Source organism: Saccostrea echinata, unplaced genomic scaffold (genome assembly GCF_033153115.1).
Source record: "Saccostrea echinata isolate AGI-Se365-2 ecotype Australia unplaced genomic scaffold, CSIRO_AGI_Sech_v1 ptg000059l, whole genome shotgun sequence".
Taxonomy (NCBI): Eukaryota; Metazoa; Mollusca; class Bivalvia; order Ostreida; family Ostreidae; genus Saccostrea; species Saccostrea echinata.
Genome location: NW_026889808.1, coordinates 130341 through 143502, shown reverse-complemented (window position 1 = coordinate 143502; position 13162 = coordinate 130341). Strand labels below are relative to the sequence as shown.

At 31.0% G+C, this 13162-nt stretch overlaps 1 protein-coding gene across 2 annotated transcripts in view; it reads right to left on the bottom strand.

Annotated features, from left to right (window-relative positions):
• Nucleotides 1-13162, bottom strand: part of LOC133174825 (alpha-1A adrenergic receptor-like) — a 124324-nt gene that overhangs the window by 12091 nt on the left and 99071 nt on the right. The gene's annotated exons all lie outside the window — the stretch shown is intronic.

Here is a 13162-nt window from a genome sequence, read left to right as displayed (position 1 = left end):
GATCATAGATTCCTTAGATGTGGATATCTTGTAAATATCGATGTTAAACTTCATAAATCAGTCTGTAGACATCCGTCTGTTTACACATTAAACGACTCTGAGGATGGTATTTCGACACGGAACGAGAAAATAATGAAAAATACAAAGAATTTGAGAAATCAGCACGTGAAGGAAGCTATAGGGTTTAAATTATTTTCTTGGAACCAAAACCAGATGAAGAATAAAGTATTATGAAGCCGTACATATTGAAATCTGCATTAGCGCGAGGGATAATGATATTGAAATGAAATAGCCATGTCTTGAGACATCTGTTATGTGTTAATGATCGACTTATCATATAATTAATTTATAATTGCGTAATTTGATCTTGATCAGATAGGCAAGGAAAAATACTTCGATCTTGAAAGCTTTTTCTCAACCTAGGCAAAATTATAAACAATTCTGTATCATCTGTCGCAAATGTATTATACTTGTAAAAGCTATTCAATAACGTAAAAAAATAATTACGTGGGTTGTCCATAAAGTTTGTGGACAACAGCATTTTCGTCAAAGTGAATGGTCCTAGGTATGCATGTACTTACTATTTACCAAAATATTTGTTATGAAAATCCAAGTCAGAATAGTTGAGGTTTGGTTGTTTGAACTAAAGATATTTGTAAAAATCGCGCTCTTTAAAGATCGCAGATAGTGCGCACAACCCAGGGTAAAAATGTCATGAGCTTTGAAGTAACGTTTTCGGATTAAAATGATTATTGTCTTCATAAAACAAGCTAAATCTTAATAAAAATTGAATGTGTCTCAAATGAAGCGACTGTCGTCATTTCTTGATACCAAAATGAATTTGAACTACCAAACCTACATGTATACTGGATTCCTAAACTTCATAAAAATCCTTACAAACAAAGATATGTAGCAGGTTCCAGAAAATGTTCTACCAAGCCTCTTTCTTCACTCTTCTTTAAAATATTAACAGCAGTAAAGGAGAAACTTCAGCAGTACTGTGCAACAATATATTTGAGAAGTGGTGTTAATCAAATGTGGATACTTAAAAACTCCAAGGAACTTTTCGAAAATTTGAAATCTCAAAATTTTACCAAAATCATTAACATAAAACTTTTCAACACTTCATACAATCATTCCCCAGTATGATTTAAAATCCAGGGTTTTTGACATCATAGACAACTGCTTTTTTAATAAAAATGGAACTCATACTAATTATTTACTTAACTTGTCATTGCTCATTTACAAAATGATTTTGCTAAAAAATAGTTTGATTGCACACACAATTATCCTGAGGTTTATATTAAAAAGATGCTTGAGTTACTAATTGACAATATCTATGTTCTATTTTTTTTTTTTTTTTTTTTTTTTTTTTTTTTTTTTTTGGAGATCAGGTCTTCCAACAATCTGTCGGAATTCTCATGGGTACCAATTGTGTCCCGTTATTAGCGAACCATTTTGGTATTCATTCGAAGCAGAATTCATTCAATAACTTGTACACGAGAAGATGAAAACACTTGCTGTGGTCTGCAATTAGAAATTTAGACATATCGACGACGTATTATCAATTAACAATAGTTATTTCCATTCGTATGTTGACTCGATATATTCAAAGCTTAAAAAAATACAAAGTTCGTATTTTTGACGTTATCATGAACTTAACGTCAGACTGGACCAGTCGGTTTGCATATTCAATCTATCTACACCTATAACTTTCGTTAAATTGTATGTATTGTTCAGATTTTTATGGATTTACTAAATCATGGTATATATCAAAATAACACTCTACACATTTGACATTGTGATGATTGTTAAGAAAGATATAGATTGTCTACGTATTTTATGGACAACCGTCGTATGTTTCTTCTTCTTTGGCATGATCAATCAAACAAACTAATAATCCCCCATATATTCTGTTATTGGTTTGCAAAAGTAAAATGTTTCATTGTTTACGTTTCTTGCGTTGCAAAGATTTATGATCATTTTTCTACTTCTATTTTTACGATTAAAGAGGTGCCTAATTACAGATAATCTTAAGTAGTGTCTGTTTTCTTTCAATTTATCATCTGTCAGATTTAACAGAAAGCATTCTACTTTCACTTTGATTTTTTGTCCAGTGAAGGTTTCAAAGAACGAGAAAAAAAATCCCATGTTTTGATATCCAAGTGGTCATCAATTTCACTTTTTTTAGCTCAAAGAATATCGAGAAAATTATGTTCAGAAAAAACGAATTTGTTCACACATAAAAACAAATTCAGGAAGTCGTAAATCTCTTTAACAAATTCATGTAGTCGTAAATCTCTTAAACAAAGTCATAATGAGTTTAACTCCACAACTTTAGAAGATTCTATTCTTTATTGCTTCCTTACAGTTTCATTCAAAAGAAAAGGAGTTCATAGAAAAGAAATATGAGTATTTGTTTTATACTTTTAATGTTTCAGTAACTTAGTTCTTCGTGACTAATATACGCTTCCGGACCTCAAAGATTTTTATGTTTAATACGTGAATGGAACCAATGGTACCGAATAGATTTTAATGTTCTTATTTCAAAGCAAACTTAACTTTATGTTTTTTCTACTTAACAGTATCCTTTGTTCATCAAAGTAACTTAAAAGTCTATTTTCATTATACAAATTTATTTCTGCAAATTTATTCAGCGAGATCCGTTTTACTTCAACATTATCTTTCGCATCATTTGTCAATGCTTATCAATTGTCTGATATTTTCTCAGGGTCTTTTTCATTCAAAGTTCATCGGAGAATTAACAACTATGCATCGCTGTATGCTTTGAACAGAAACATATCTAATCATTGATAATTTGTGATTGCCGTCTTTTCAATTAAGGTTGTCGACCTATCCGAGGATGAACGAAATTTCACAGAGACACACACAGAAAGCTGTGACATGGTGGAACAATCAGCAATTATTTTTTCCCAATATTCCCTTCGTCCGGACATCTGAACTAATGATCATTAGCTTACAAGAATGAACGTCACTTCAGCGGATGAACACGGAAAGAGCAAAAGTGATAGGACTGCCTGTCAATCACGGTCCCACCAGCGCTTTGAAGATTATGGATAGCAAAATGAAAGTGGCTCTTGTCTTTCATTTAATCTTCGGTCAAGGAAACTTCTTTTGGTTTTTTGGATAAGTGGATTGGTGTTTATGCCTGTTCATTTAAGAATCTTCTTTTGTGACATTAAAGTCATTGAAGATACTAAATAGTTAAGGAGAGAAAATTATTACTCTTACGTCTAAGTCATAACAAATCCGTATTAGATATATTCAAAATGATAAATTTACTTAGACTTAAATTATGCTAAGAATTTAAAAGAGATAAACACTTGAGATGAACAATTGATACATCTTCAAAAAATTTCTACTTTCAGATGTTATTCTGCATATTCCAAGATCGTATAAGCAATACATTAAAGCTTGATTCTTATGACACATTCAATAAATCTGCTCCTCCATTTATATATATATATATATATATATATATATATATATATATATATATATATATATATATATATATATATATATATATATATATATATATATATATATATTACATCATCATTTTTTAAAATGTTCTAAGCATCTAATCCATATTACTTTGCCATCTTATTTCATTCTTTCAAAATCCAGCTTTTAGAAACACAAAGCAATTTTACTGTATAGCTTTTCTTTGATAGAATTATAGCTTTTACTACTCCTAACTTTTTCTCGAATAGATATTTATTGATTTATCATTTACCTATTCATTTCAAATATTAAAATTAATTTTGTATTTGGTTTTTGTATTAATCATAGCACAACTTCGATACAGCAAATTGATCCCCATTTGGCTGATTTTTACCGTCATTTTTGTAACAACATTTCAGGAAAAGCAATTTTAATCTTGTGATTGGTAGAGCTAATTTCTTTGATTTACTCATTATAAATATGTCAAGTTCTCACCGACCAACTCTATATCGTTAGAACAAAGTTTACACAATTAACCTGCATATACTAGTTACAAAAAAAAAAGAAAAAGCTCCATAAAGTTAAGTAAAAAAAAAATAAACGTTTCTGATGCATCAGAAATTGAACGGATATTATTGCAGGGCTTTTAAATCTAAATCCTTTCCCAAAAGATACATAAAAAGCTTAAACAGATCAAAATAGACCAAGAACTAATGAATACAAAGTAAACTAAATTCCACAAAGTAAGGAATCGCTTGAGTATTAGATAAGTCGGAATGGTTCGCGATGCAACTTAATATCTTTTTTATAGGACTAAAACACAATATTATCAAATATTTCTTGATTTATCCATACACCCAGAGACTAAAAGAAAAAAATAGGGATTTATGTCCTTTAGTGATGCACTCTCAGATGAAATATTTGTGTTAAGATATAATAAATATTGGGTATAGGTTTATAGGGTATTTGACATTTCATTGATACGTATTTGAAATATGTTCAGGAAATTCGACCCATTATGCTTCAATTACCAAGTAATTCTATGCTTCAAAGAATTATCAAGTAATGTTTGCTTGCGGATAAAATAATGTAAGTTCTGGATGTTTTTGTGTAAAGTTCAAAGCTGAAGAGACAGATGGGGAAATACTGGAAAATTTCAAAGTATGTGAAGCCGACTTGCAAGAAATGCTTTAATATCTCTTTAACGATAAAAATAAATAAATAAATAAATAAAGTCGGCATAATATACATGTACAACAACATTTAGCAAAAAATCAAATAATTTTTCGAATTTCTCTAGAATTAAACGTACTTAACCGATATCAGTATCACAGAGAACTGGCCCCAGGATCATGGAACATCTTAAGCTTAAACCAAATTCTGTTTGTTGTGCTGAAATGTTGTAGAAATCAAGTTATCCAAAATTAAAAATATTTTTAACATTGCATCGCCAAAGTGCTTTTATCTAATAATAATAAGTCGACGATTATTGAACAACTTACAGGTGATTGGAAAATTGACTTAGTCTAAGTCTATTTCATGATCCTGGGTCCTGATTAGATATTTTGCTTAGATATATATTAAATCGTATAATTATCGTCGTAATTAGAATAGAGATTTCAACGATTAAGTTTTAGGAGAAACTGAATCGTACGGCGTTGTGGAAAAACAAAATTCATCACAAAACAGATGGTTCAACATCAGGTTTAAATTGCTGATTTAGTAAAGATGTTTTGCAATCTTAAATGTTCTTAAATGTTTTTTCTATTATTTGAATCATGATGTCACATTCATGTGCACAGCATTAATTTAACGCATGATTAGATTTGAGGACGTCGTTAAAAGAACACAAAAGAATCCCATATTTTCCTTCTTTCATTAAAAGGATATTTTAAATCTATATATAAATAGATTAAGTTCTGTCCTTCCTAATAAACTTTAATTTCTATTTGCTAAAATAAACTATATCAGGACAGACAGTTCCTTACAGATTGGTCTATTCTTCGTCTGATCCCACAGTCGACTAACACAAGACAAAATGCAAGCATTGTCATTGCTGATATTGTGCTACGCGTTATAGATTGATCTTAGCTAGGATTTTTCAATAAACGTTTGTTAACGATTCTGACAGATGAAATGATACCCTTTTAGATATTACAATAATGATAGCAGTTTGTGAAGAGCTTGTTTTATAACGTATTACATGTACATACGTAAACAAATAGAACTGATGCAGAAAAAAAGCCACCATTAAGACGAGAATAAAATCACAAAATAAAATAAATATGATTATTAAGTATGAATTTTATTCTAATGGTTCCTAACGACTCCTCACAGCAGGAGAAAACCCATATTATGCTCATATTGTTAATGTGCCGTAAAACGGTCTGAGAGTAAGTTCGTGACGCTAATGTGCCGTAAAACGGTCTCAGCATTACAAAAGATGTTTGTTCGCCGTGAGTGCGATGTAAATTGATGATGATAGTGAAAACATTACAGTTTATCTCTTTTACCTCCAGGTTGTATTAATTGTTAAGGGTTTGTCCATTCACTTGTTTATTTTCGTGTCTATTTCCAGGTTGATATTTCAGCAAACTATTTCATGACTATTGACGTAATGAAATATTACAAGCAAAAGTATCTTTTTCATAAAAATAATAAACGTATTTCTTTTTGTTTGTGTATTTGGGCCACAGGCCTGCAGGTCGCTTTCGTGTGATTGATATACAAGGGTATAAAAAATAAGGTATGGAACTCCTCAGATAGTTTACCCAAAGTCGCTGATGAAATAGCAACTTTCTTTTCACATACTAGCAATCTGTATTACTAACAAGGTTCAATCCGAAATTTCATATATTTCTCAATATATGCTGAATTCCAAAGACAAAATCGACGTATTTTTGTATTTTGACTCCCGATCATTTACACTATTTGTACAATGGGATACGAGTGGAAGAATTTTTTTCCGAAATTTATTAGATTACGTAATTATACTCTTTACAAATCTGCTTCTTAACGCCCAGTCTATGCAAAATTTTATCTTATTTCATCAAAAGGTCTTACTATGCTTATTTTAGCAGATTAAATTTTGGAATTCTAAAAAGTATCTAACCAATTCCAGGAAAACTTCTTCCAGTCGTGGCCCTTTTTATAATAGTCAACAAAATGCCTGTAACAGCAGTTTTTTTTTTTATTTGTAGTCATAAGGAACTATTAGAGGTTAAACCTACACACTATTCATGTGTAAAAAATTAAGACTTAGAATGTTGATTAATCATGCACATACTGTACAATTGCTTGCGGCCACTCAAGCACAGTCTGTAAATATATGTAATTTATACACAATGTGAATGAGCAGGGGTGCAAGCTAGTTACGGCTTAACAAAACTACATGTAGGTCAGTTTTGGAATGGATTCAAATATATCTTGTGAAGATTACGGAATTTAGGAATAAACCTTGGCACAGCTGTAGTAATGGATATTGTTTAAGAAATAAATAACAAGTTTAAAAACTTCAATGGGAATTGAAGTGGGTCGGTCACGTGATCAAATCCTGTGAAGGCCGAAGGCCTTCTCAGAAGATTTGATCACGTAACGACCCACTTCAATTCCCATTGAAGTTTTTAAACTTGTTATTTATTACTTATATATACATTTGAGACGGACAATAGAATGTAATCGAATATAAATATTGCACTAACTGTACGTCGTAGATTTTGACAAATTACGCTAGGTGTAAATCGGCTTGAAAAGCGGTTACGCTTCAAATTCATCTGGCAAAAGATTCTGTTTCGAAGGGAATATTCTGTGAAAGGCTACTTGTGATCAATTATAGTGAGCATATTGGTGTCTGGGAAATTTTGTATTCATGAGAACCCATATTCGATGTTAAAAAACACAAGAAACACGTCCGATGTTTGACAATAAAAAGTTGGAGGAATTTCGGTCGGAGAGGGATGGATGGAGACACTTGTCCGGACCAAATAACTTGAAATCAAGTACAAAATTTGATCAAAAACATAAAATCTACGATTTCAGTAAGGCATATTTTTTTAATTTATGATGTTGACGTGGAGACACTGGCGACAGCTTACATTGTTAATTAAGACAACGTCACAACGATCTCGATGATGGAGGTGTGCCTACCGAACTTCCAAAGTGCAGTGTTTGTCAGCTGTTTGTGGCGTGATTGCATTACATTGATATTTTTCAACAGATTTTCAAATTTATTGTGAGTAAAGTTTAATGAAAAAAAAATTATAGCATTCAGAGATCTGCGAGAAAAATAAGGGTAAACGTTGAGACTATGCAGCTCAGACATGGAACTTATAACATGTAGTTTTCTATTCTCTATGTAAAACCGATCAAAAACTGTATTAAATACTCGTTTACATTGTAAATAAAATGATTATTATTTTACTTGCGTATTTTGTACATTTTTATGCATGAAAAACATGCTATATTGCTTAGTGGAGTAAGTCTTTTTATGTAGATATTACTGCGCTATGTGATTAGGTCACGTAATGACCTATGACCTTCGAAAAACTTCATACAGGTATGAAGATATTTGCTCTCTGCATGTTTATATAATAGAGAAATACCACAAATGTATATATTAATATGTGAATATATATGAAAAGAGAGTCGGATTTTATATGTTGTCATTTCATTGGTAAACTCGGGTACCCTCTCTGAGAAGTTCAACACTTTAATTTTTTTTACACCCTCAGAAAGTCGGTCGGATTAAAGCGATCTGAAGGCCTGTTTTTTGAGCCAGTTAATACGCTAAAAATTCCTTTTTCCTGTTTTACATTTTTAGTTATTTTGAAATAATTTTCTGATCACTCGGTCTACATTGTACATTGTAAAAAATGGGTTGTTTTTTTTTAATGTGTCTATTGATAATCCCTTTTCATAAATGCATTCAAATACATGAGCGTTGTCTTAATTATGTAAAATCCTTTTTACAGTCAAAATGCGCGTATTAATCGAGAGTGAGTGTGTGAAAAATCCTTCTTTTTTTCTAGCTGAATGTAATGAATGCTAAAGGTTTTTTTTGTTCAAAAACACTTTTCAGTCCAATTGCGTGAATAAGACATTTTAATTAAAATCAAACATCAAAGCTTTTATCCAGCAGATTAAAAGAATTAACCGACCCATCAACCATAATATTTTTGTAGTGATTCCAATTAAAACAAAAACCGAAACAAATTAAAGTGTAACTTATCTTCAAAGAAAGAAATCTTATTTTGTAAACAATCGCTGTAAATTTTATAGATTCGAATGAAGCACTACACAAAACAACTAAAATGACCATAACCTTTGGGATTTGACCTTGAATTTAGATTATGGCATTCTATCTACCGATAAAAATTGTTAAACTGAAAATTCGGGTTTCCTCATTTGAAACTTCAGATTTAGAACAAATACATGACGTTGAAGTCCTCAGTAGAAGTTATAACTTATCTTGCCATGATTACTTGATACATGTACATTGTAGATTGCATTTCAATGGCTCCATGAAATATAAAGATTACGAACAGTAATCAAGCTCAAAAGCCTATTTTAACAGTACAGATTAGGAGCAGAACAAAACGGACCTCTAAAAACATCAGAGATGGGATCGGGTGCCAAGGAGGAGTAATCATCCCCTAGCGACAGACAGGTCACATCCCCCATGCGCTCCTTGTTATGACTGGGCAAACTGAAATTCAGTGATTAGAATACATGTGTATCAGCACTACAAGTGGATAAATGTTCGTTAATATGGCCAAGCAGCGAAGGTCCTGCTATTCTAGAAATGATATAAACTGTTCCTAGATGTATTTAAAAAGACTTTGAAACAAAAGGTTTCTACATTTACATATGAGGATGCTGTCAAATTTAAAAACGTGTTATCTATTAAAAAGAACATTTCTGGCAACATGGAAACACAAAAAAATAACTTAAACGATATCAATCGATGGCATATGACAGGAAAAATAACAACCCCTCCTAAAAGTTACGTAACATTTTCTTAAAATTATTCAACCTGGTTACAGTGTTTAGAGTGATGATAAAGCAAAACTAAAAGATCAAGAGATCGCAGAAAATTTTTCGTCGGGCAAATGCTTTATAGCAGCTTTCCACATCAGTAGAGATACTGCCTAAGATGTATCAAGAAGGTCATCTGATTAAGTTATATTCATACCAATTGTAAACAAGTATTACGAAGTATATTTATTGAATATGCAAAGTGTAAGATTTAAAAAGCGAACTTAATATGGAGCGTTCGAATAAAATGTACGTTTATTTTCTCCTTGGTAAGAAACATAAGGTATTACACGCTAATATAAATTCTGACACAAGAAACTTTTTAATGTATTCTGAAAATACTTGAATTAATGTATTATTCTTAAATTGCTAGTACTTTTACACTGAAGTTGTTAATGATTATATCACAATTTTAATTTTTCGAGTATTTATTTAAAACATTAGATTGGAAAATAGCAGGAGACTTTTTCTGATTACAGAGTATCTAATGAAATGAATAAAAACAGATGTTAAACATTCTACAAAGAGGGGTTCACATTGGCTGATTTCTGTCTTATCTAAAATCAATAAACACTCAGCTCCATCTGTTATCTACAATAAATGTGTGTGTTCTTTAATAGCAAATGAATGTAAAATTTATGCTTGGTTTAAAAAAAAAATCCCTACTTTAATTAAATAACATTGTCTGTAAAAATGGGTTATAAATCTGTCCATCTAGCTAAGACAGACGTCAAGTTGCTAAAAACATCAAACAAATAAGTTTTTATGTACACCTGTACATATACAACAAACTAAAGAATAAGGGCCAATGATACCGGTATATAAAAAGCCAAAAAAGTAAATAAATAAATAAATAAATAAAATAAGTGTGAATTGAAGATACATTGCACATAATTTTGACTCTTTTTTCCCTATAAGTGCAAAGCATGTTTAGTTACAGAAGCATTAAATAATTAATGTAGAACCGAGATTTAAAATTAAGAACATTAACATCCAAAGTCAAAAATTCTTAAAGTTCACCTGTGTCCTATCTCTTTGTTTAGAATATTAATTTAAAAATAAAACAAGATTAATAAATAAAACTTTTTTATTCATGGCTCCGATTGCGCTTTTCATGTGTATCTGTTCAGAACAAAACAGGTTATATATAGAATTAAACAACAGAGTCACACCCATAAATAACTGGTTATATATAGAATTAAACAACAGAGTCACACCCATAAATAACTGGTTATATATAGAATTAAACAACAGAATCACACCCATAAATAACTGGTTATATATAGAATTAAACAACAGAATCACACCCATAAATAACTGGTTATATATAGAATTAAACAACAGAATCACACCCATGAATAAGAAAGATACCTTTGTATCCGTAACATGTCGTATTATTATGCGTTTATTTTTGTTTTGATAATGAAATCAATGCTTCTTGAAACCAAAAAAAAAAAAAAAAAAAAGAAAAAGAAAATAATAAATAAATAAATAAATAAATAAAAATAAAAATTAAAAAACAAAAAAATAAAAAAATAAATAAAATATTAAAATAATCATTACCGGATCTTCAGCTTTAAATTTTTGAAGAAAGAGAAAGAATTAATTTAAAAATGAATTGATAACAACTTTCAGAAAATTAAAGAGATATTTGCCTTTAAATTTTTTTTTTTTAGATACATGTAAATTTGTACTATTATCTAAAAGTTAAAAATTCCGTAGACAGGGATAGAATTTCCTTTTCTTTTATTGACATTTCTGGACAGAGAGTTCTGTTGGCGATATAACAAAGGCATGTGTTGTAATGTAACAATTAAAGTACCTTTTATCTTTCCCATATCGTTTGGCGGGATATAATTATAGTGAGGTCCGATACAGATTAGTTCTTTTAAATTCCCATTCTCCGAGATAACATTAGCTTTATCACTGACACATGGACGTTTATCATATTTATGAGAACATGCACGTGTGAAAATTTAAAGAAATACCAGATATTAATATAAATAAAGTCCGAGCGATTCCATCGGGAGTGTTTAAAGCAATGCAGAGCGGTTCTGAAAAATGTATCTACACGTTTTCTTCACATGCATGTACTCTGCCTTCATCATGCATATATGAAGGTTTCCAAGGAGTATTTTACGATTTGGCAGTCCTCATGATCAGTGACTTTACAGGCCATTCGGGATTCTATTTCTACTTTCTCATTTTGTTAATGTAGTCGATATATAGAATTATTTTTGTACACTAAAGATTACTGTACACTAAGTCCGATAAAATAAAATTAAGACATTCAGTCTAAAATCTGTCTCTCAAATGTGAAGACAAAAGAATAATTATATCTGCTGTTTATTGAATAGAAAACACTGTCAAGGATACAGGATTCCTGACTTGTTTGAGCTCATATTGGAATTGCATGTATCTGGTATCTGTCTTAAAATTACGTAACTTGAACGTCATTCATTTGAACCTGGTATAAACAGTGTTTCGTTTGGATACAGATAATTTCGATTTGACAGCAACAACTGAGAACGAGTTTGCGTCAAAGATACTTGTTATGAGAATTCGTTTTTGAATAGAGTAGATCTTGTGATAGGTTATAACAAATTGGGTTTAAAAAAAATGACATTACATTGTGTTCTGTGCTTTAATTTCCTGTTCTCTTTATTCCACTGAATCTAGATGAATCGACTGTTTAAATTTTTTTTGACTCTCGAAAGACAGAAAGGCGTCAAATTGTTAACTTGGAATTCCCCTGGTGTCAGGAAAGACAAGATTTACGATTTTTCATATTTACCACAGCGCGGTAAAAACAACATTTACAATATGACAAAATAATTAACGGTAAAGTATCTCTCCCCAAACACATCTCTCTTCACTGTGAAGTCGCAATGTCATACATCCAATGTACTATAATATACCTAAACGTATATTTCTACTGATCGTGATTCGTGAGCGCGTCGTTCGGCCGGAAAAAGTAAAAACACATGCGTGGATTACCATTTATAATTTTCATCAACTCATGTAAAAACACGCACAGACCACATAGATATAATGACCGAGGACCGCAAAATATTTGTTTTTGCAAATTAGAGATTACATCACCTCTATGAATTACCCACCTGTTTTATTATTGTGACTGATGAAAGGTCGAGAAAGAAAAAAAAAATCTGACAAATGAACCAAATATATGCCATTTTTTCTCTCTTTTCTTTTTTCTCGGGAAGGACACAAAAATCCAAAGGCTTGCCCAAATAAAGAGAATGTTATCCTAGTTCAACCATGGTGCTTGACTGGGATTACAGACTAATGTTCATACAATTCAGATGACAATGACAAACTCACGAAAACGCATTACAATAGTTAGCTGAATACTTTACAGATCATAGATTCCATCTGTCCATTAAACAAACATTTAGTCATAAATAACAAATAAGAAAAAAAAAACATAAGTAGATTGAAAGGAAGCCGTTGTATCCAGATAGAACCCATATGCCAAAACCAGCAACCACAACGAACTCTCGCATAGAGGACTATAGAAGTGTAATAAGCAGGCGAAAAGTGGGAATAGGTTAAAGACATCCTAGGAGATATGGGGCTGAAATAAAATCGCGTACACCCTTAATCTAAATTTAATATTGAGGATAAGAAATCCCCAAAATAT